At 46.3% G+C, this 25,677-nt stretch overlaps 1 protein-coding gene across 1 annotated transcript in view; it reads left to right on the top strand.

Moving 5' to 3' along the window:
- dip2ca (disco-interacting protein 2 homolog Ca) overlaps nt 1-25,677 on the top strand; it is a 109,091-nt gene that overhangs the window by 10,605 nt on the left and 72,809 nt on the right. The gene's annotated exons all lie outside the window — the stretch shown is intronic.

Here is a 25,677-nt window from a genome sequence, read left to right on the forward strand (position 1 = left end):
ATGCCCGCTGATATTTTTTCAACTCGGCTTTACGAATCACTTTTTAATCCAGCCACTTCTTGATAAATATTTAATGGGCTCGATATGGTAGACTGCAACTCTGCTTATGACTTGAGGTCAGTGTGCAAAAGTGCTTCAAATGGAGATCTCTCTCTCTCTCTCTCTCTCTCTCTCTCTCTCTCTCTCTCTCTCTCTCTCTCCCCCTCTCTCTCTCTCTTTCCATCTGTGAAAGTGCTCAATAGTCTTTGATGGGAAATTGGGATCCATCTATACCCTTTTCTCTCACATGTTGTAGGGAAAGCTTTTCTAATAGACGACTCCAACCCCGCGTTTCTCCGTGGCTCCTGTTCTAATAATCAAATCTTTATTACACCATTCGTCCCGTGAACGCTCCATTAGAAATGCACTTAATGCGCGACATTTTCCACACACTGGCTAATTCCTGCTACGGTTCCATCAGCACTGTTGGAGCTCATTGTCTATGCCATGTGCATGTTGCTGTCTCCCTATAGGGATGACCGTATGGGAAAATGGGTCAAAACCACCCCAGGTTATTACCAGGTCATAAAACGATCCAGCATCTGCTCCTCTCTGCCCAGGCCTGGAGTATTAGTCAACTGATTAAGTCATATCTGCCATAATGACACCTTTGGATGAGTCTTCTGCTTTGCACTTAACCAGCGTCATCCCTGTCCCCTGTCCCCTCCTGGCTTTAATGCTTACGTTGTGAATATGGACATGTGACTATCTGAGGCTGCTGGTGGTTTCTCCTCACTGTCTCTGGTCTTCAACCAGACCACCTCTCATAATCCCTTCCATTCAGCGTCACGCCCCGGCCTTCTGTCTCCACATGCTGTGAGGGCACTGGGGTAATGGGAGGTTGGAGAGAGAGAGGGGGAGGGGGTGATAACACGGGGCACAAGCGTGCACGGGCGCCCCCCCAGGGCAAGAGCCTGCCTCCAGATCCTCTACCAACCCCCCAGCCCACTTCCCAGCCCCCCAGTAAACGCTCATAACCACGAACAGGCGGGCACAACAGGCAGGAGAAAGGAGGCAGCGCGTGGGGCTGACCTACATTCAACCAGAAGACGGGTGATGATGATGGCAGCCCAAAGTGTGCATTCTCGGTCTGCATGGATCACACCATGGGGGGTGGGGGGGTGGACCTTGTAATTGACAGGCCTTGTCACCACCACGCTGTCAGGACTGTGTCGTAAGGTAATGGGGGAGGGGGAAAGTTGACATTTCCCAGACAGAAACCCTGCTGTGACGCTGGTCATGCCCATTATAGCTGCAAAGTCACCCCCCCCCCCCCCCCATCATCGCCCCCACCCCATTGTGCGTAGACACATACAGTACACACATACACAGAGACACATGCACAAAACAAAATGTCCCTGTCTGAGATTGTGGTCATGGTTTTAGGAGGTGTAGCTGGGCTTGGCTCAGAAACCCTCAGACTCACCACCCTCAAATTCAGGAAACGTCCATGAATGTGACAAGACTGTCTCATCAGGGATTTTCTAATCACATTTTTATCTTTGATTGGGGTATACATTTTACTGTCACTGTTCATTAACCAAATCATAATTGTTTTCCAGGCCATGAAACAAAGATTGACAGTTTTGTACTGGAAATTTTAATGTTTATGAATCATATTTTTTCATGAAAAGCAACTCTTCTGCCCAACGACGTCATCCTGCATGTTCCTGCTCCAGGGGTTGGGCCAGACACCCAGGTCTGTTTTTAATAAGAAACGTCTTATGACAACATCTCAAAAGAGAACCCAGTTCAACAGCACAAAGAAGACAGAGCACATTTGCTTGTCTTACTTAGTACTTTTACAATGTATCCACACACAAACACAAGCCCTGTGATATTTAGACAACAAGAATGTGCATGTGAGTTCAAGAGGTGAATAACGTGTGTGTGTTCTGCTTCTGGGTAGCTATCCTGGAGCTCCAACTCTGCTGGGTTCCACTGGGTTCTACAACAGTGTTCCCCTCTGTAAGAACGGCTATCATTGTCTGACACCGTCAGTGGCCCGCTCTGTGATAACAGCGAGCCTAAATCATCATTGTTGTTGGCAAACGAGGCGTATTACTTCATCAGAGTGGAAAACATGCCTCCCGACTGCTATCTCTCTTTCTCTCGCTTTCCTTCTTTCCCTTTTCTCTCTCTCTCTCTCTCTCTCTCTCTCTCTCTCTCTCTCTCTCTCTCTCTCTCTCACAGAGACATTAAGCAAATGATAAAAATCTTAATGAGTTTTTGACAACAACAAAAAAGGTAAAGCATTGCTATTTTTAGCAGGCATTGTTGTCAAAGGACCTTTTTCTGCCATCCAGTTGGGATTGATTTCATGTTGTTTGCGTACAGCAGAAGAACTTGCCGGATCGCTCTGAGATGGACTGTTGATGATCAGCCCCCAACACAATCCTTTCTCATAATGCTTCTTAAACTCCAATTCCACAATGCAATGGATTCATTTTTTGAATCTTGATGCGTCCTCACCCTTCCTTGTTTTATGAGACCTTTTCTGACCAGAATTCAAGACACATCTTAAATAACACTGCTGGGATCTCAGAAAGTCCCTGCCTACATTTCCATCATTTCCACTGGGTCACGTAGGAGAGCTGAGTTAAATATATTGTTTGGATGCATGGCAGTATAGACTGTATTCTGTGTGTTTGTGTCCATGTGTCTCCAGAGTGTCAACACTGTTTGTCTCAGCCCTCTCCATGACAACGGTACTGCTCGCCAACTGTCGACCACATAAGTCTCCACGAAAGCGGGACTTCATTTTCCATTTTGGAATAGGAATTGTTTATAGTGATGACATAAGGAAGTAGGAATTATTTTTTCCATTCACACATTCAAACAACGTTCCCAAAACCTGTTATTATATTCCTCTCATTACAGTTCAGCTGACATGAAATATTCAGTGAATTGTACCGACAACCATACAGGTTAAGTCAAGAGCTTTGAGGTCCTCCAACTGACGTCACCAGAGTACGAGCACCACATCAGAAACACGTTTACCCAGGAGGACCTACGCCAGCCCAGTGCAATTCCTTAACAATGTGGGGATGATTAAAAGAGTGTGTCTGACACTGCTCTCCCCTCTAGTGGATGAAGTGCTTCCTTTGTTGACTGTAGAACTCAGAGAAACCTAAACTCTGGGAAACCTAGGAGCGGTCTTTTCTATGTAAACAGTTCCAGAGAGGCAGTTTCAAGTGATTCTTGTCGATTTAGGGGTTTATATGTTCTTGTTTGGTTTTCTTTTTGCATATGACTTGTGTCCTTGCTGGACCTGTGTATAACCAAAACAAGTAGGTCAGTGGTCAACAAATAGTGAATGTAGTGGGTGATTGGAGATGTAGCTCTCCTATTCAAAGCCTTCTTTGGATCTGTGCGAAGGTTGCTCACTAAAACCACCTCTATTACGTGTGTACTGCCGTGCTGCTGTAGCCAGGGTCAGGCCAGTACTCACTGGATCTGGTCTCTGTCTAATGTGATGGGTAGCACAGCTGTAAAGCGGGCCCCTCCCTCCCTCCCCTCCCTCCATCTCTTCCTGGTTTCCTAATCCCTTCCTCCTCCTCTCCTCTCAGCTCTGCCATTTGGGCCTCTGCAGGCGCTCACAGGAATGCAGTCATGTGCCCTGGCCTGGCCTTCCCTTCCCATTGTCTGGGCAGGGTCTCTGGGATGTTTACCTCCACAGTCCCTCTCATGGAAAAAATGGGCCTGCATGGCTAACTATGTGCTATGCTATGCTAAGTTAGGCCTATTTCTGACATGGGTTGACAAGCTAAGTTCAAATGTTTTGGGCTTTATACTGGTGAGCAAGGCTTGATGTTTTTGGTGTTGAGTTTCTGTCTCGGATTCAATCCAGAGTGCTATTTGGATACTTCTCCTTTGCTGGAAAATTCACTGCAGTATCATCTTCACGACTCAGTTTCCTGGGAAACGAGGGAAACTGTTGATTCATTTACTGCCTCATCAGGATGTTTTTGTCATGCACGTTACGTGCTGATGATGACAATACATGCCTCATCACAGACACTACAACATTCAGCAGTCAGACATTCAGAACATTGTGCCCAATGCATGATTGCCAAATTTGACCAACCAGTTGGCGCACAATTTCATTTTCTCACGCATGTACGTGCACGTGCAGCAATGTGTTGCTTTGGACTGTTCCAAGTATCACATAGTGAGACAGAGGCCACAAGTGAGAGTCTCGAGCCGTACGCACGAGCGCTGCCACACCTGCTTAGGAAAGAAACAGGGTGGAAATGTGCCGTCAGCGAAGCAACCGAGGAGGATGTGAAGTACACATCACAACTGACACCGAGGGAGACTCGGGGATCACAAGGTTTGCTATGATGACAGAGTTTCAGAATGTACAGAGGAACAATCGTCACTTCAGAACGAATGATCAAATGAACAACAGGTGCAGCTACGCGCCCCCCCCCCCCCCACACACACACACACTCTTCTCCTACAGCCCCAGAGCCTAAGGACTAAGCACTCATAATAGATGGATTGTTGTCTCTGCTCTCTGCGCCTAACCCAAGGAAACCCCTAAGCCATTTTTACCCTACACACCTAAAAAAGGCCTGTGATGAATCTACAGTAGACAGGTTTTAAAGGCTGCAAACTAAGCTCAAAACCCAACAAAACGATTCCCCATTGTAGTATGACTGTAAAAAGGAATGCACTTCTACACAGATTTACCTTCATTATGTGAAAGTCTTTACAAAGGCAACTTCTGAAGTATTTCTTCCTCCATGATAAGCTTTAAACGAATGCACTGACCTACTTGGAAAGTGATTTGATAAGAAAAGAGGAAAAACAAAGGTTTGGCAAAGCTCAGACATTCTATCCCCAACATGTGGAAAAAGAATGTTGTTGTTTCTGCAGTTTTTGGGACGCAGCCGTTATAGACTCAGCCTACTTGTTATTTCCCCCCTCTGTGTGTGTTGCTGGAAGGCAGGAGGAGGAATGCTCCGACTGTCTGTTCTGATGGTCAGTGACAGATGCTATACCAGGGGTCTTGACTAGCCCCTTTTTGACACTGTGTGAGTTAAGGAATGCCCTAGTGCTGCCACTGGCCCCTGGGACTGGCCACAGAATGGCCCCTGTGTGTGCTGAGCCTCCTGCCATGGAACTGTGGTCCTTGTAGGAAGCAGCAGCAGCAGCTCTCATAAATCCAGAAGAAGGAGCATTATGGGACTGTCTCTGTCCCTCTCTCTCTTATTCTCTCTCCCTTTCTCTATGTCTCATTCTCTATCGTGCTCTCTCTGTCCCTCTCTCTCTTATTCTCTCTCCCTTTCTCTATGTCTCATTCTCTATCGTGCTCTCTCTGTCCCTCTCTTTTAATCTATTTCTCTCCAATCATTTTTTGCTCTCATCACCTCTTTTCCTCTGTCTGTCTCTCTCCCCCTTTCCCTCTTGTCATGGGTTCTGTGGTAGCTGCGACTTGGTTTAATTATTCAGTCAGGTCTGCTGGAGGGGTGCTCTACAGAGAAGCCAGAACAGGACCACATTAGCAGTATTGATGACAATGTGACCTATTCATAGTGTCCGCGGACAATATCTCTTTTCACAGAAGAAACGGAATCACAAGAGGCGAGTTATGAAACATCCCCTCTCGTTCGGCCTTGAAGCCTCAAAGAGTTCAGACGACATTCTCATACCGGCAGTCGTTGCACTGCTATTCTCGGCCATGTTCATTCTATCATAACTGAGTTATCCGGCGACATAGCCTACAATTTGTCAAGCGACCTTCAAAAAGTGCATCCGGTTTCAAGTATGATGATGACCTTTTACATCCAAATTGAATTCCAAAGGACAATTTCCCCCCTACTTATTGATCTGATGTAATTGCCTATTTCAAAGTTTAATTGTGTGAGGACCTATTTTAGTTCTGAGGGAAAATGCCATGGTGCTCATGAATATTTACCAGACAAAGCAGATTTATGGTTGCAGAAGAGTACCAGAAAGCAGCTATGGATCATTCCAGGAAATACTCTCTTTCAAACGAGGTATTGAACCATATGTGTCATTGCAGTGTGTTTTAGCCTATACTGGCATGTCAGGATATCATTTTTCTACTGTCTTCTCTCTATGCTTTGATGCTGCTTAGATACTTGATCACCAGAGTGGATCACCAGGCTAGACGGTCCTCAAACCTCAGACCTGAATATTCCCCTTGGTTTTAAACAGAGACTCTCCATTCAGGATCGCATCAACTCAGTCAAGTGATCATACTGTTCAGACATCATTTGGTCTGGGGCAACATTTATTTTTTTACATTTGAAACCTTGGTTGGATTCAGAGCTCTTCAATTGTGGTGTAAGAGTGGAAATCTCAGGGCGCAGCCTTTAGACCGTCTTACAGCAGGGCCAGTTTCAATGTCAAATAGTTTCCCCTCCCTTTAGTCTCACTGTGTCCCTCTGATGAATTGCTTTCTTTGTTATCCCAGTGTTGTGAGTGGACACCATTCCATCTCCACGGTGATATGCTCTGGTCTGGAGGAGGGAAAGGGGACATCTAACAACAGACTGCGGTCAGTGTTCAGAACATGGTATCACATCCTCCTGGCATCATGATAACCATGACAGAGATGTGTTTCTTTGGGAATGCCTCATACAGCTTTATAGACTTCTGTGTCAGTGTATATCCATGTTTATGTGTGTGAGAGAGATAAGATGGGAAATATGTCTATTTAAGGACACTGGGCTGTAGTATATGTGTGCATTGATATCTCCATAGAGACTCATGATAAACAATATCAACCAATGCTTCCACACCACTGGCCTTGGTGAGACGCAGACTTGAGTTTCTCAGTCAGGCCATGGAGAAAGCAACAGGAAAGCAAGCTCACTGTCAAGACTGTTTCCTTACATCTCTCCTTTCACTGTGTGATAGTCCTGTTTTCATGTGTTCTCAATCATAGTCGATAATCATGCGGATATTTTTTTTATTTTTTGCAATACATACATGTTCATTGCTATATACTGTATATAGTATGAGGATGGTATACAGGTTGACCATCTCATTTAAGGATAATGGTATTTGACACCCAAAGAAATTTGTCTTTAAATGAAAGTGTGTCAATGCTAGTTAGAACATCTTTGCACTGAAGGTGACACTTGCATCCTGAAAACTCTTTAGAGTATCTTTGTTCCATGTCTTAGATGGGGCCTGACAAAACTGAGTAGTTCCGTGTCTGTCTAACTCGCGCCGTAGCAACTTGCCTGTCAAAATTGATTAACTCTAAAACCCAGTGTTTTCATTAACACAATTAGACGGGATTTGGGCTGTCGAAAAACCGGCCTGATGGATGTCAGATAGACAGCTCTGAAGCCGGGGGAGGGGAGGGGGAGGGGGGGGGAGGGGCGCTGCCAGTCTGTCACATTGTGTGACTTGATGAGATGCTGGAAACTCAGAGTCTGAGCGCTGAGGAGGCACATCAGACAAGACGGGATGGCCAGTGCCTGTTTCCTGCTGACATTTCCATTTGTCCAGATCTTCCTTTGTGCTCCGTCAAAGACAGCGTCTGACCAGGGAGGTCGGGCCTGCATGAGATCACGAAGGCAGAGTCGGTCGAAAACCAGATGAATACAGCCGCCTTTGTTTTGTGGTGGCACACACACACACACACACACGCACACTCTCAAAGGAACACACACGGACAAACCAGCTCACGCTCAGACACACAGACAAGCACTCCCTCCTTCACCCCGACCGCCCCCACACACACACGCACACACACACACTCACACAAACATGCAAACACTCTTATCCAGTTTCATTCCTTTTGCATATCAGCACCGTTTTGAATGGCAGTTATATATGTGCTTCTCCTCAAAGCCCCCTCACTAAACGTCTGCCTCATGTCTTCGTCTCCTGAACCTAGCCGTGTTTGCTGAGGAAAGCGTTCGGTCACGCATTCCAGTCATATGAGCGGCCGGGCTTCTGCTCGGGCGTCAGCTGTGCGTGAAGGTCAGGACGAGGTTTGGGGGGGGGGGGGGGGGGGGGGGGGGGAACGCAACTGTCTTTACCAACGCGTGCGCAAGACACACCTGCGCCCGTACGGCCTGTCAAACACGGCGTCGTTTCTCCGCACCGTCGCTCGAGTAGGACAACGTGTGCGGCACACGTGTTTGTGTTTTCATGTACAGTGTAGGTGCATGCCCCTTAACCGCTCGTGTGGCCAAACATGAACACGGCGCGTGGGGGGGGTTCCGACGGCGGACCATGATTCCGTGTGCATGTGTTCGTGCACAGGCCAGCAGGCGTGAAGGCAGACCAGGGGCTCCACAGCGTGTACGGTTGGACGGGGCTATCAGTTGGAGTCCCATTTTTCCACTTAACGAGCAAAGTTGTGCTACTGTCGCACTTGAACAAATGACCACCTCATGGACTCGTTCTCCCGTCCCCCGTCACTGAATAAAGGGCTCTACCAGCGGCGCGGGTGTGTGTTTTAGTAGTCTGAGTGAACTGGTACAGGCCAGTGGATAGCTCATTATGAACGCCTCACCATGGGGGGGGACTGTCGAGCAGAGCGAGAACACTGTCCTCAACTCTGCACTGTTCTTTTCATTTATGCAAGTGGGGCAGCAGTGTGCAGTGTGATGTCAGACTCACAGCACAGCATGCCTATGTGAATGACCCCCTCACACAAGAGGAATGTGGAGCTCTTTGAAATTCTCCCCCACAATCACTGGAAAATGAGGGCCATATTTTATATGAAAATAATGCTGCTTGTTTGACTGGTCTTGTGTGCAGCACGTTAATATGCTTGTTTGGGTCAACTGAAAAGGGCTATTGTTCCTATGGATGTCATGTGTGTTATTGTGTGTGCATTCGTTTGATGAATGGCGAATGCCCTCAACGTAATATACAGTGGCGTTTTTGAAAATAAGCTTTATTTACAATGTTTTTACATGTTATTATTTACATTTTACATGACTTTGTGTGTGTGAGAGTATCTGTGTGTGGTTCTGTCTGCCTACAATCTGCCTCTGTTTACCAGCACTAGTGTGTGTACTGTATGTACAATATCTGGATGTGAACATACCTTGGTGTGTGTGTGTGTGTGTTTGGATCCACACCAGCCAAGCCAGTGGGGATCTCCAGAGTTATGAGCACTCATCCAGAAATAGAAGCTCATAGGCTTCTGTGGATCCCTGGGAGTACTAAGAGATAGATAGAGAGGGAGAGGGAGAGGGGAGGGGGAGGGGGAGGGGGAGGGGGAGGGGGAGGGGGAGGGGGAGGGGGAGGGAAAAAGAGAAGGGGTTGGACAACTGTGGACATGTGTTTATGGTTTATTTAGGCCAGAGGGGTTAGCACAGTGCATCTTCTCATGACCTCGACCAGCAGCTAACCCCCGCACCCCGCTCCTGCCCACGTTTGGTGTCATGGATACCAGGGGTGGCGAGGGGGGGGGGGCTCCTTAAAGAATGAAACCGCCTTCAACACCCCCCCCCCCCCCCCCCCCCCTCAAGCTACCAACCCGTTTGGATGACCCCTTTGGTCTTTTTTAGGATGTGTAAACGTAGACATGGCACTGGCTCCTGGGAGGTAACTGCCTGCTTCGGCCTCCCTGACCCCTGGCAGGAGTGGACTCACTGGAACACACTCACACCCCCCTAAACCTCATTTGAGGTTTTTATAATGTTCTGACACAATCTGTTGTACTCCATCTACCAGTGAGTGAGATGAATGGAAAGTGGCTTGATGTTGTTGTTCTGTGTATATGAAGGAAGCACTTAAGCGAACCCGTGTAAAGACCAGAGGTGATGGGACAATGGGACTGGAAGGCCCTCAGTTGTTGTATTTGTATGTAAATAGAGCCGCCGTCATTATCAGTATTTCCGTTCAAGGACTCGCATGTTAGCCTCTACCTGAATAGAAGGTCTCGTCACACAGTCATCAGTCTTTTCTTATCCCGCCGGCTAATCGTGTCATTTCAAGTACGTTGGACACTTAAAATGGGCGGAACAAATCAAGCTGCCATCTACATCCACCATCTCTCACTCTATCTCATCCATGCACACAGAATTACACACACGCTTCCGACCGATAATGAGAATTGACAACTGGACATAATGTTGTATTACTTGCATGTGCTGTTGACTAAAAGCCCCACTTGGTGCCTCGGGACATTTCAGTATGTGTTTAAGGATGGTCCAACCTCTTTGTGAGTAAATGCTTCAACGTTCTCAAAGACACAGGACGATCGTGTAATTCACCCAAACTGCCAAACTCTTCACTGTTCATCACAACAAAAGGACAGGAGTGGTTCAACTCAACAGTAGATAGACATGTAGCCTTGTCGGTCTCCCTTCACGATAGGATTAGTTAAAAGGGCGTCTGAGGTTAATGAGGTTGATAGCCCTCGCCTGAAACCCATAGGTCAACAATGTCCTTGACCTAATAATCCCTCCAATTACATCAAGTCGTGTAAAGTGGAATGGTTGAGTCAAGGAGAGGGGTGTGATATGATAGGATTAAAAGGCCCGCCTCCCTTTTCATTTGCAAAAGGTTAGGGTCTTGTTTCATAATGACGTACTAAGAGTCTAGATATTAGTTTCAACTTCGACACAATTTTCCTCAACTGAGGAGTCCATTTTGTGCGTACGTATTAGCGCAATTCCTCTCCAGTTTGGGTTTTTAAGTGTTCATTAGTTGAATGAATCCACTTGAATTTGTCCTCTCCCCAAACTGGGCCAGAGGGCTCTTTGATGTGTGATCTGAACAGGCGCTATTAACTCTGGAGGTAGCTCATGATATCTGCAGACTCAGAATGGAGCCCTGACTATTCCTGTCTCCCTTTCTTTCTCCCTCAGCACCTGTGGACGAGCAAGAGAAAGACAGACAGAGAGAGAGAGAGAGAGACAGTGAGACAGTGACAGAAAGACAGAGACAGAGACAGATAGACTGACAGAAAGAGGGAGAGACACAGAGAGAGACAGACACAGAATGGTAGAGAGAGGAAGAGAGAGGAAGAGAGAGGAAGAGAGAGGAAGAGAGGGGCAGAGAGAGGCAGAGAGAGGGACATGTCACTCTCATAAATCTATACACATTAAACACCATTCACACTTGTCCTTATTGTGCCTTACCCTTTACTCTTGTCGTAGCAACACCAAGACAGATGAATTCACATGTTACTGGTCCATCCCATCTTACCTGTGTAAATATGTCATGTAACTGCATGAATGAGCACTATGTTCTCAACTGTCATACTGTCATGTGCTGTCAGTCACCCCCCCACCCTTTCTCCAGAGGAAAAAAAAGTGGTTGCTATGGAAACCCCAACCTGCTGCTCATCCTCTGCTGTTGAGTGCAGTTTGGAGTCGGCAAGGAGGTGTGTGTGTGTGTGTGGACTCGCAGGGAGGAACATGGATTGATAGATATTCAGATTAGTACTGCAGTCTGCCTCGGCTGGCTCCACGCTCGCAGACACGACGGAACGCTTCTGTTTTGGTCGTAAGGGAGTGATGGATTATGAATCAAATCCACATGGAAAGCCGCCTTTGATATTTGTGAGAGAAAAAAAGGTCCTGGTGCGACAGGCTGCAGAAAGCATTGCTAATTACTTCTGTCATTAATTAATGAAATGGTGATTAAATTACTCACACACCAAATCTTTCCGTGATTCACTTCTATTTTGGTTCCCTGCCCTGCAAGTGTAACGGAAGCAAATGTGTATGCGAGCGTGTGTGTGTGTGTGTGTGTGTGTGTGTGTGAGGGCCTGGCTGTGGATCACAGGTTAAACGCATGATAATTTGATTTGTTGTGACATTTACACCAGGAGTGGAGTTGTTCCATCAAGAGACAATAAGGATTATTTGTTCTACTTCTGTGACCTGGTTAACCTCTTCAGAATGACCAGTTAACACAGTGTGACCCTACATGCTTTATTGATCCTAAGATTGAGAACTGCATTGATTACAGATGGTGAGAAGCATACAGCCATGCATCAGGATGGCAGGACACTGTTCTGTATCAATGTATGCATTTACAGTATAGCCTTCTAGCTTTGGTATCAGTAACTGAATGACTGGATCAGATTCTTCACTGTCATGTGTTAATCACATTGTTTTCATGGTTATCGCCCTGAAAGCAGATCAGCTGTTGGTAATTGTCTTTGCTCGAATGCCTCCAAATGATGTGCACATTGAAAGCATCGTAGGAAGTCATTAGAATATGATTCATGGATTTGGCTTAATTACATTTTTTACATTTAGTTTAAACATAAGCCTTTAAAAAATGAGCCCCCAAAAAGTCATGTTTTTTGTTAGTAACAGCAACCTCAAAGGGATTTAGTCCTCTTGTCTACCAGGATGTGCAGGAGCTGCCCTCGACAATAAGATGTGTTCCTTGAATGAATGTGAGGGAGTCCAAACAACCTCTCCCTTTTGCCCCGACCCAGTTGCATCTCTACCAGCTGTAACCTTGGTCACATGGTCACACAACCACACACACGTGTCTCTATGGGAATTCCCAGTGGGTTCACTGGCTCCTGCTAATACATCCAGTGTTGGTGCTAATAGTCCTATTACACTGGTGCTCCATCACAACCCTCAGCATACTGGATCATTCATCTGGATTAACTGTGACGTCAATACCAGCCCCTTCTAGGTCTGCTGTACTTCTCCAACATCAACCATCGTAGACTCTTACTGGAGCCAACATTACGTTAGAATTCCAATGCAGAGCTCATCTTTTCAGTTGACCCTTTGACCTTGGTGGGAGAGGAACCCTCGGCCTCTGTGCTTCATGTCACCGTCGGGGTTTGAAGATGAAGTGTAGGGTGCAGGGGCCTCTCTCCTTTCAGTGCCATTGATCCGTGTGGGAGTTTGGGAATGCTCAGTCAGGACTCTCCGGCTCTCTGACTTTGCAGTAGTGGAGTAGAGGTGAATGGGATCACATAGCAGTCTCCAGTCCCCCCTCCTCCTCTCGTGTGTGGATGTGTGTGTGTGTGTGTGTGTTTGTGTCTCCCTTCTCCTAGATCTCTGTGGAGGTCATCACAGACCACCTCAGTGATTGACTGTGTCCCCAACTAGCAACTGCAACTTGGTGGATCTAGTTTCTGCCACTCAGATTGACACTGTGAATGATTACTGATCGTACACCCCCCCCCCCCCCCCCCCACACACACACACACACACACACACACACACACAGTGCCCCCTGACTGACTCTCCTGCCTCAGGCTTAGTGGGTGTGTGTCGATATGTGATGATAAACACTGCCCATTAGGTTTGCATGAGAAAAAGATCACTGTTAGTCAGCACTGTAACACACGATCAATACCATTACTTTACATTTACATTACATTTATTCATTTAGCAGACACTTTTTATCCAAAACGACTTACAAGAGAGAGCTTTACAAAAAGTACATAGGTCAATGATCATAAACAACGAGGTAGCCCCAAAAACATTGCGGGAAGCCAAACCATGAAGCATACATTGTGAAAAGCAAATAAGTGCCAATGGGTAGAACCAGAAGAACATGTAGTTAAACAAATTACAATTAAACAGCATGATCCTCGAAAGTGCTAGAGTGTACCTGGAGGAAAGCAAGCGACAATAATATAATTCACAGGGAGTACAAGTAGTTAAATCAGTTACAACTAACCAACAAGTCCCTCTAAGTGTCATTGTGTTCCTGGAGGAAACAAACTAACATCTGATCCAACAAATCTTTCTTAAGTACCATTGTACTCCTGGAAAAAGTTTGTTTTTAGCCTTTTCTTGAAGGTGGAGAGACAGTCAGTATCTCTGATGGAGGTGGGGAGGTGATTCCACCATTGGAGGTTCAGACAGGAGAAGAGCTTGGGTTGGGATCGGGCGCTCTTGAGCAGTGGGACCACCAGACGGTTGTAGGAAGAAGACCGTAGGTGGCGGGTGGGGGTGTAAGGCTGGACGAGAGATACCGTAACCAGATGATGACTGCAGTCTGCTCCTACTGTGTGTGTACGTATGTGCATACGCATGTGTGTGTGTGTGTGTGCGCATGCTTTTCCCTGCATGAACTTACTGGACAGCTACAAGTGGGAAAACCAAGGAGTCGATGTTCCAGCAGCAGACTATCGTGTGACTGTGTCCCCATGGCAGCCCGGAGTGTTCCTACACACTCAGTGAGACGCCATCGCCGCGCCGAGACGTGCTTTCGCTCGCAGCGTGGTTTCATGGCATCTCGAGGGACACCCGGCCCAGTTCCAGTCACGCACCACCCCTCCAACCTGCAGGATGCCCACAGGAACACTGCACTATTTCCTCTTAAAGCTGCTAAAAATACTTCCCTTAAACCCCCCTTGTGAATTCCTTCATATTTATAGTCAATAGACTCTAATCCAACATGGCAGAAACATTCTTATTTGGTGATATCACCACAAACTGTGTAGTATGTAGTTACTGATATACATTACCCAGAGTCCATTGCTTTGTTTGGAACTTCCCTGGAGTTATTTTATGAAATGAATACTTAATTGAGTTCTGGATATGTCACAAGGGTAGAGTTAGCAAATGAGCTCATATGACTTACAGCAGCACTATGGTGTTTTTAATCCCTTTTAGATAAAATCCTTATAGATTAGCTATGCCTGATTTAGCTAGCACAAAGTATTGGATCTAGGTAGAACATGAACGAGTTTTCAAAGGTGACCGTTGTACTGCTCGACACATGAATGGAATCCCTGGCCGCGTGGTCAGGGTGTCCGAGCTATAATCCTCACTTCTAGAATATCGTCCAACATTCCTGGGCTGGTCAGAGTGAGGGTTGTCTGCAAACACAGGCTTTGCTTTGCACACAGTCCCTACATATACTGGGACATTACTTTGGAAGTGGACAATTTATTGTAATTACTAGATTACATCAATTAGACCTCCTGGTTTTTCAAATCCTGGTAGGCTATTTTAAAATCTTTGACTTGGTATACGGATTAATTAATTGGCAAGAGCGCAATATCTACATACTGTAATGGTAGCCAGATAGTTTTCAGATGGCTTGTATGTGCAGCCAATGTGCCATTGTCTTTTTCTACTAATGCAGATCTGCCTTTACTTCACAGTTTGTGACTAACGCCCAGTCAAGCATGGAAAACCTCTGGGTGTTAAGACTCTCTAATCACCATTTGAAATGCCTTCTCAGACTTCTCTCTGAAATCCCTGTAAGTGAGGTCAATTTGACTCACACAACCAATTATTGTTAAACTCTGGTTTTCAAGCAAAAGGGATTAACTTTCTTTGCGAGCCTAGTGTGGTGCTTGGAGGAGTCTCCGTCTGTAGGGCGCCCTCGGTTCCTAACCCAGTTAGGGAATCCAATAACTTTAAGTGGTCCACGGTCAGTAGCCCTCTGAATATGGTCTGGTGCTGTGAGTGTCTCTTTAGAGGTTAGTGTGAGGTACATGGAAGAAGCCTTGCTGTTTGGGACCAAGCTCTGAGGAGTGGAGACAGCCATGCTGCTGGAGAGTCCTCTGGATGCCTTGAATAACCCCTGTCTACTGAGCCATGTATCTGAGCGCCATTAAGACTGGGGGTTGGAGGACGAGAGCCACACACACACATGCATAACATACAAATATACATAACATACAAACATATATACATACATACGTACACACACACATACCAGACTAAACATTTCCACCAATGACAGAACCAAAGAACAGTCGTGCCTGGAAGGCACTGCATAGACTCCCTCATAGAGAGAGTACCAGTGGAACAGTGATTTGAGATCAAAGAAGGCTGTCCTAGTCCTGGAAAACGATTCACTGGACCACATTGCTCCAGACACTGTCAGTACATCCATTTCCTCCCTCCCTCCATCCAACCAACCAACCAACCCTGCAGTCACAAGGATCCCCCCTCCCCACCGCGACCAGCTCGCCGACCGTCTTCGACCTTTGCTAGCGCCATCAGCCGTGACGTCACGCTGAGCTCCTGGACGGAGATGCCCTCCTCCTGACACACACTGTCTGCTCACGGGTCAGGGGCTCATGACTGTTCATGGGACTGACACAATGCTGGACCCCCCCGGGGGGCGGGGGGGGGGGGGGGGCTCATGCAGCATGTCTGACTGGGACTGGGCCATGTGACAAGGCTCTGTTCAGGTCACAGCAGAGCCCACACTGGCTGTCTATCCTCAGGAAGACTGCTCTTCCTCCACCCTCCTGTTGGGGGGTTTGTATACTGCACATGATGTTACCGGTGTTTGTGTCTGCGATTACAGGAGCGATTGCGGTTCATTGTGACGGATCTCTCTTTTAGCCTTTTGTGTGTGTGTTCACACTCATGCCAGTGCATGTGTCTCTCCATCCGGGGCGTGTGTATGAGTGCAGCAGTGTGTCCGGCTGAGGGGAAGACTCTGTTAGACTGATGTCTGTTGAGGCAGCTGGCTATAGGCTGGATGTGGACTATGAAGTATGTCTCGAGCTGAACTAGTGACGGGACTGAGGGAACAGAGCTGTGACCTACATAGGCTGTCTTTATTATGGCATGTGACTCCCTCCTTCTGGCATATCAGCAACACACACACACACACACACACAGAGGGAGAGAGAGACACATTATTTAAATACTCAAGATACACAAAAACACACACACTTTCTCCCTTCCCTAGCTTAAGGCTAGTGAGAGAACCCCAATGCAGCTGGGAAGGACTTCAGCCTGTCGTCCAGGTCTGTTATCTGCCAAGTAGATAGTTATCGTACACAAACGGAATAGATATCCACCAGAGGAATTTATTACGTTAGAGGCTTAGATTACAGATACAGACTTTGTTTACACATGCCTTGGTTGAACTGGATTACTGACAAATTTGAAACTAATTTCATGGTGCTGTATCCTCCATTATGTCTCATGGCTAAATAAGGGTTTCAAGACCTTGGGCTGAACTTAATGTGACGTACAGAAGATTGTTTTCGGTATTCGTTCTAGTTGATTCTGCCCATAGGAATTGTTTATCCTTACATTGTAATTAACTATGAGAGTTAATTTCCTTCCTGTGGGCTTGTGACTACCTTATGTGGATTAAGTGGGGAGCAAGAACAAAATCCCACATCCAGATTTTAATTAACAGTTGCTTATGATGAATTAGGTGCCAAAGGGGTTGGGTCATAGTTGTTCAGGTCATTTGACATAGAGACTAATCATTTACAAGTCAACAACTACTGTTTTTAACTGTCCCTTTGTACTATGGAGTTGTCCTTGGTGAGGAACACTAGCCAACCTGACAGCATTTCACTTTACTGAGGTAATTATTTTTCTCTTTTGATGAAAACATACCAGATTTCTATCTCATTGCTCACAACATCACTGACTGAGAAACCTATGCACTCTCTGCCCTCCATTAATCCTTTTTTTCTACAGCTGAATAGCTTTTTTGGTTCACTGTCCACTGAGAATGTACTTTGTCTTTAAAATTGGTTTAATCTGCGTGTGTGTAAGAAAACAGTTGTGTAAAAGCGACGTGTGGCTAGGCCATAGTAAGCAGACGTAATGGCTTGTATGAATGGACTAAGCTCTGCTGTCAGACCTGCTGTTCTTTGCTGTTCATTTTTAAATAGGATTTCCTTCTCTCTCAATGACCACCGTGGTAGAATAGCCAAACCCGACATTAATCTGGATTAGTATTCTGTGTGTGTGTGTCTGTGTCTGACTAGTTTTATTTGAGTACAGTAGGTAGTCCTAAAGAGTCTTACAAGACATACTGATACTAGGCCAAACACTACGTGGAGAGATTGTGAGAGCACCTGCTCTCTGCAAGGACCCCAGTGACACTTTCATTCTGAACACTCTCCTTCTATCTTCTCTCTCTCTCTCTCTCTCTCTCTCTCTCTCTCTCTCTCTCTCTCTCTCTCTCTCTCTCTCTCTCTCTCTCTCTCTCTCTCTCTCTCTCTCTCTCTCTCTCTCTCTCTCTCTCTCTCTCTCTCTCTCTCTCTCTCTCTCTGTCTTTCTTTCTTTCTCTGTCTTTCTTTCTCTGTCTCTCGTTCCCATAGGTGCAGGGAGGAGAGCTCACTCTGTTTCCAGAGCAACTGTTGCTCTGAGTACTTGAGGGCCCCCCTTCCCATCTCTCCCCCTCGCTCATTCTCTTCTCTCTCTCATTCTCTTCTCTCTCTCATTCTCTTCTCTCTCTCATTCTCTTCTCTCTCTCTCATTCTCTGCTATGAAGAGGGCCATGGTGCTACAGGGGCGTCAGATTCCCTTCAGTGCAGAACACGTTACACTGCTCCCAGGATCATTATCATCCATTCATAGGGTCTAACCCAGCACCTCCAATAGTGTAACACATTCATCAATCCATTCATAGGCTCATTCAACAGTGATGGGAGCTTGTTAGAGCTCTCCAAATAAGTCATTATGCACACACCGAAATAAATGTTCCCATAGCAACAATAACGTACAACAATAAGGGAGGTTATGTCCCTAGATCTTTTGGGTAGAACTAAAAAACTTTAGTTGCTGCGTAGTCTTCTAGGATTCAAAACCAACTGATACCTTCCCACGGACACATTACTTCCTGTTCCTGTTACATTGACTGAGCATGAAAGTGAATCCTATACCCTCAATGGACCAGGGCATTTCTGTCTTGTCCTTCTATCCATTCACAAGCAGCGCTTTGATAACTCTACGCCTTGGCCTGAGATAGGTGGTCTATTGTCCGTTTTTAAAGACTCCTTATTATGCTAGCGACAATGAGCAGGGAGTGGTTCCATGCGTTTCCAGTTGGTTGCTCATTGGTGAAGTGCTGTAACACTCATGGGAGAGTGCACTGCTGATGTGGCGAGCACCAGTGGAAGACTCGCTGTTCTCTGCTCACTGGTGTATTGCTTATTGGCCAACTATTGCTAGCTGAGTGTTAGGCTAGATAGCTCTATAATAGGACTGCCAGGTGCAAAGTTACTGTTTGTCTTTCTCTCCCTTTGAAGAACATATAAAGGACTGGCATGTTGACATGGTGATGTCACTCAAATTACGACATACATCAAAGACAAGGAGATAGCCCAGTCCATACCATTGGAAGGGGACTATTGTCAAGTATTGTATTGGTAAGCTTTTACAATGGATATTACATTGTACATGGTTTGTATAAAGTATATGTTGAAAGTTTGTCTTAACATTTCTTGATATGACTGAGATCCTGAAAACTATTGCACTGCTGGTATATTTAGGTCTTATGTGTTACCAATGGTGAAGAGCAGGTGTAAACTCTTTACAGTTCAGTCAATTTGTATAATTAAGTTGATTTGACAAATGATATATGATGGTCAGTTTCAACTTAGACTTGACAAGACTAGAGGAAGTCTTAGAGTTAAGACTCTTAGCTCTTGCTATTGATTACTTTTCACTTAGGCCATAATGAAGTATTGGGCAGCCTGTGAGTGTCAGCAGCATTTAGTTAGCCTGCAGGTGAGAGAGGTCCTTGGACTGCAGACTTCATTACCCCATCATCTCATCTGGCTCCCCCTTGAGCCGCCAGGATCTGCTGTTTACACAGGTTGTTATGTCAAGGAGGGATCAAGGGAGGAAACCTCTCATTTTAGATTCTCCAAAATGGCTGCCATAGAGAAACACAGTTTATACTATTCCGTAGCTTGGAATGAGTGGAGCAAAACCTAGGTAATGGAACAAACGTTCCATGTAACGTTCCATGTAAATGTTTTGGTCAGAGACATATAAGTTCAACGCTGCTTTCAAGTACATGTCATACATTTTCATTCTGATGTGTTTTATCTAAGAATATAGCAGCACCAGTTGACAAATACTGCATGAGTAAACCACTTCAGTCTGAGCTCTACAGAGTCCTCAAGGACCATGTTTTTAGAATAGGAACATATTAATGATGTACAGTTGGCCTAATACCACAGGAAACCTTCAGTGGGTTCACACACACGCACATAGACACACAATGAAACACACACAACATATGTTTTGATGGAAAATCATTGCATTATTTATTGCATGCTGTCAAAAACAAGCTCTTGATAACTGCGGATCTATTCACAGGAAGCCATATGTTTAGCTATCCCCTTAGTGAGCCTGCTTGTGTGGGAGACACCCAGTGACATGTGGGGGTTGTGACCTCATGCCTCTGCTTCAGATAATCCATAAATCTGCCACCATCCACACACGCATGATATGCAATAAAACGACTGTTACGGTAGGCGTGTCAGTGGACTTGCATTCTCTGTCAGGTTTGTGTGTTTGTAAAAGGAGGGGAGTGGCCAGAGTTTGTTTTCGAGGCGTTTGTGAGTGTTCTGGATGTCTTTGTGTGCGGTCCTTATGTGGGCTTTAGGGCATGGTCCATGATAGGATTTACATCATATGGTTTTGTTAGCATTCTCTCTAATGGCACCTGAACAGCAAACTGTGCCCACTTCCCTATGGTGGTTTGGGCTGTGCTAGGCTAGCTGCTACGCTAGCTGCCAACCCCCTCCGTTGTTCCGTGGTGGCTGGGGTTCTAGCTATGCTAGCTGGTATAGCAGGCTGCCAAGTCCCTCTGAGCCGAGTAGGAAGAGGGCTGTGGAGGATGGGCACCATGCTTCCTCTTCTCCTCCTCCTCACCTGTCCACCTCAGCATGGGCTTGTCCTGCAGCCTTTTACCTGGGTGGATGTCTAAGGCACACACACACACAGATAGATACACAGAGAGATTGTTAGTCCTGCCCAGTTGGTGTCAGGTATCTGACGTTGTCAGGCTTAGCCTGCTGGGAAGCTCATGCTCTTGCATGCCAAGTACTCCGTTTCTCCCTCCCTTCCTGTCTCTCTCTCTCTCTCTCCACATGTCTTTCTACAGGCTAGGATAGGCTGTGTCTGATTGTTAAGATGTGCAGGACCAAAGAATTCCAGTGTACTGTTCGTTGTTACAAATAGCGAATAAACGTGAAACGTAAACTTCTCTATCTTCCTTCCCAACCGTCTCTCTGTGTGGGTTACTCTCCCTCTCTCCACGTCATCTCGCTCTTCCTTTTTTGCGACCGTTTATGTCCCTGGCTCTGTCTCGTTTTCTTTGTGTCGTTTCTCCTTCATCTCTTGTCGATCTATCCTTTCTACCCCCCCCCCCCCCCCTCTATATCCTACTCCATATTTACTCTTGGTCTTTGTCTCTCTTTTAGCCCTTGTGTTATCTTCGGGTCATTCTGACCCATCAGTCGTTGTGACCCACCGTCGTATTGCGACAACTTTACCACATACAAAAACAAAGTAAAGCAATTTCTTTTAACCGTTGGGCTGTCTCAGACCCCCCACATTGCGAAGGTTAAAAGAAAATAATTTTTATTTGTTTTTGTATTGGGTAAAATTGGGTAAACACAACGATGGTTCGTTATGAACCTTTGGGTCATGTGACCCGAAGGCAGCACAAGGGTTAAACCCTCCCTCCTAGTCTACTGTCTGTGCCTCACCATGGAATGCTCTAGAATGTTGATTTGGGAATCGTTGTGGGCCCTCACATCGAACGTGTATCTTTTGTTAGCTACTGTTGCTCTAGCTTTGCTCTGCATCCCCAGTCAGGCTCCAAACTGGCTTACGTGGCCACACTGCCTTACATGGCCAAAATGCATGCCGAGAGCAGATGTCCACAACAAGCTTTGAAAAAGAGAGAGAGAGAGGCTGAGAGAGGGAGGATGGGCCGATGAGAGGATGAGAGAGGAGGGGGAAAGGTAGAGAAATCCCTAGCCACATAAACACAGAGGATACATTAATTTAGGGGAAAGAAAGGATGAAAAAACTAGATTCATCTGAATATGTTCAACTTGACTATCAGGAATGAAACCTGCCCTGCACTGTCCTCACCTGAACTCTGAATGATGGATCCCTGCAGCTTTCAACAATCATTTCATCAGGCAGGTTAACCAATTGCTTCCTGTTGGACCCATTCCAACAATTTCGACGGGAGAAAATGAGCTTTGCACAGGCCGCTCAAGAAAGACCCTTGCGCTCAAATCAAACTACCGGTAATCACAATCAACCTAGCACAATAGTTTACCGTATAACATCTTAATATGCAGATTGTCTTTAACCCATGCACGAGCTCCTCAAGGTTGAAGTGGAAAGGGGTGTCTTGAGAAAAGGATTATGAATAAAGTATTTTTTCAACCTGAAGTAGGTTAGGTTTGTCAGTGTCTCATGAGATTCTGTCTAGGAAAGCAGCAAGGTATTTATGTGTGTGTGTGTTGTGGCGTGCACACACAGTACACTGCATGGTGTGTGTGTCCAGCTGACCCATGTCATTCGGTGCATAACCAGACACAAAGTGACAGATCTGGACCAAGGGAAACATGTCTGCAGAAATGTGTCACCTTTAAATAATCGAACAGGTCTAATTCAGCAGCTGAATTATGAACGCATCATAGAGACGAGGTACTGTACAGTAACCTATAGGGAGGGAGAGCGGCCCAACCTGCCTGGTGACTGACTGGATCTGAACTCTGACTGGCTGGGGTTGTAGACTTGCAGTAGTGTTAAGAACACAAAATAAGAACCAGACCTGTTATTGTTATTTTCTGTAGAAAGACAATTGTGTGTCGTCAAAAAGATCCCATTGCACAGATGATGCCATTACGAGGAAATCTAAATATGGGTAAGTGTACTGTAGTTTAGCAATACCAAAGCACTGTGCACATTATCTTGAAGAAATGTGATCATTATTAATCTGTGTCTGATCTCAATCAGTATCATGATCGTTATGTGTAGTTTGTAGAACCACCAGAGGCTGCAGGGGAAGTGGCTGTAGTGTAGTGTTGAGGATTGTGAAGGTAGAAAGCAGAATCCCTGTAGACACACAGTGTTTTCTCATATGGGAGACGGCAGTCCTCCTCAGCCTGCCCACCCCCTCATCCAGGGCCGAGTCCTGGAGTACCATCATGCTCCACAGATGGAGATGTGATTCGATTAGAGAGCCCGATGAGATCCACAGACCACGGGACTGCCTGACACATTGCACTCCTCTCTTTGTGAAGATGGAGGGGAGAGAACCAAAGGGAAAAGAGCGACGAGATAGCGACTCTGCAGCGAGAGAGAAATAGCGGAGTCACAGGGAGAGATGGGCGAGAGGAGACAAAGAGGGAGAGGGGGCTTGTTTTTCCTCTTTGGAGGATGATGAGTCTCTGCTGTGCCTCTCTTATCAGCCAGCTAGGAGCAGATAAACAGTGTACAGGGCTTAGGGAGCGCTAATGAGTAAACAATGACAGTCAAGGTCACATTTCCCATCCTTTCAATGTCACAACTCCTCATGTGCTGGAGGTGATTGGACTGAGGTGTTTATAAGTGGTGCGTTTGTGTGTGTTTCAGTTCATGTAGCCTATTACGTGTATGTATGCATGTGAGATTACTCTGCATTTTCTGGCCAGCTCCAGACACTATGTAATTAAAGATAGCCAACATCACAAGCTATTAATAACATTGCTGCTCTATCAGGAAGGATGGCTGGATATCGCTAAGACACAGATAGCACAGCAGACCTTTCGGGTCACTTATCTATAAGTGCCAGTGTATGAATGTGTGACAGGAGACGTAGCTGGGCACAGGGGCGCTGGAGAGAAGGTGTGAACACGGCCGGTGTCGGCTGGGTCCCATATCTGTCAACACCTGGACTAACCTGCCCCTAGTTGGTCTGATTGTATCAAACAGGGGGTCAGATGCTTCCAGTGCTTTCTGAACTATGACCTTGAGCTGACCATGAGTTTTAAGATGTTCAACTTCTGATATTGCAGCAAAGTGTTTCATTTGAAGCGATCTGATGTAAAACCAGCTGGGCTTGATTAAGTTCAAAATGCCCCTTTATCTGATACTCCAGACAGACTCAAGGAAACACACTACTAATTCTACTCGTTTTAAATACAGTTTGAAACAGATTTTTTTCCAAAGAAATCCTCATGCTGCTATCATATGTGTTGGTGTGCACCCAGTTAAGAATCCTTCCGAGTTAAATGTCAACATCAATGTATGTGGGTTGGAACAGGTGCCAGAACAGTCAGACCTGACTTGATCCACACCCATGTGTTGGACAGAACATTTCCACAGTGGGCCTGTCAGCTACCTCCCTTTTTGGAGAGATGCTAATCCTACTGTGTGTGTGTGTGTGTGTATGTGTGTGTGTGCCCCATATTGCTGGGTGGATGGGTTTGGGGGTTTGAGACCGTCTGTCAGACATTGAGGTCAGACAGAGTGAGAGAGCAGACTCAAGAGACCCCAGAAAGAGAGCGAATAAAAGAGCGAGCGAGAGAGATGGAGGGGGATAAGACGGTGCACCAGACGGTCAGACGGAGGAGAGACAAGCCCCCAGTGAAGCAGTCTGGAGACGGACCCAGTTTGTTCCGGTGAGAGGGGGCAGGGCTCCAGTCGAGAAGATGTGTTCCAACGCATTTAAGAGTGCTTTATCCAGCATAAAAGATTGATGTGATGTGGCTGGGCTGGGCTGGTGAGGATCTCCACCAGTCCCCTGGTGTCTTGGTGCAGTAGTGACTGGGAATACACTGGCCCAGTACTGCTGACTCACTGACTGACTGACTGACTGACTGACTGACTGACTGACTGACTGTCAGACAGACAGACAGAGACAGGAAGAACAAATGTTTTGATCATGAACTCACTAAAGCAATATGTGCACAGACAGCAATTTGTTTACATACCCAGGTCTGCTTTACCACCCGTATTGCATCCTCGGTCATCTTCACTGTTTAGCTGCACACTACGATTTGTCAAAGAAGGCCATAGCGGCCTTATCTCCTCCTCGTGGCGTTATCAGCTCAGGGAGGAGATAACAACCGCATATCGTTCTGAACAATCAGATTTATTACGAAGGAAAAGTTTAGGACATATCGAACCTGTCAGTATTTGTGCAGAACCCATTTCTGATGGAATCATAGGCAGAAAGGACACTTGAAGAAGTAAGTTTACAGTAAAAACCTGTAACTTCACATAATAGGTCAATAGTCTTTCCCTGTCTGGAAACCCAACCTTGTTGCTTAGAGAACAGTGGCATATGTAAGGACAAGTCGTGCGATTGCAAAGGCTGTGTGCTGTAGCAACGCACAATGTAAACATGGCTGCTGCAGGGGCTCTGGGATGTTGGGGGGGGGGGAGGGGTGGACTGTCAGTAGGTATGGGTAAAGACCTGTTAATGACATGCTCAGGTTACGGCTCGTCACTCCTCAAACGCACTGCTGAGGACCACCTGCTAGACACAAGGGTGAGGTCGTGTTAGCCTTTCCCTGCCATCCATCCATACATTTCTCCATGCATCAATCTTTCACAGCCGATTTGTGTTGTCATGTCCTCCCAGGAATGTGCAGAGCGATGGGATCTCCAACCCAGTGTTTCCTTCCCTGTCTTTAATAGCTTCTCTTAAGTGTCTCCTTAGAGTTCCAGCATCTGGCATACGTACATGTTTGAATGGGCTCTTTAAAACCGTAATGTAGGCCTATCAGTACGTGCCTGTGGGATGAGTCCAGCTCTATTATCCAACAAGTCGCTGTGTGCTGACTGTGCTCACACCCACCCCATATCCCCACCTCTCTCTCCCTCCCTCCTCTTATCTCGGACGGCCTCAGCTACCAGCAATAGAGCAACCTGCAACCACTTCCCTAATCTCATCTCGTGTGACCGTCTCGCACCCGCTGCCAGGAAAAAGGGGTCATGTGCTGCGTGTGGGGAGAGC

The sequence above is a fragment of the Osmerus mordax genome, chromosome 16 (genome assembly GCF_038355195.1).
Source record: "Osmerus mordax isolate fOsmMor3 chromosome 16, fOsmMor3.pri, whole genome shotgun sequence".
NCBI classification, from domain to species: domain Eukaryota; kingdom Metazoa; phylum Chordata; class Actinopteri; order Osmeriformes; family Osmeridae; genus Osmerus; species Osmerus mordax.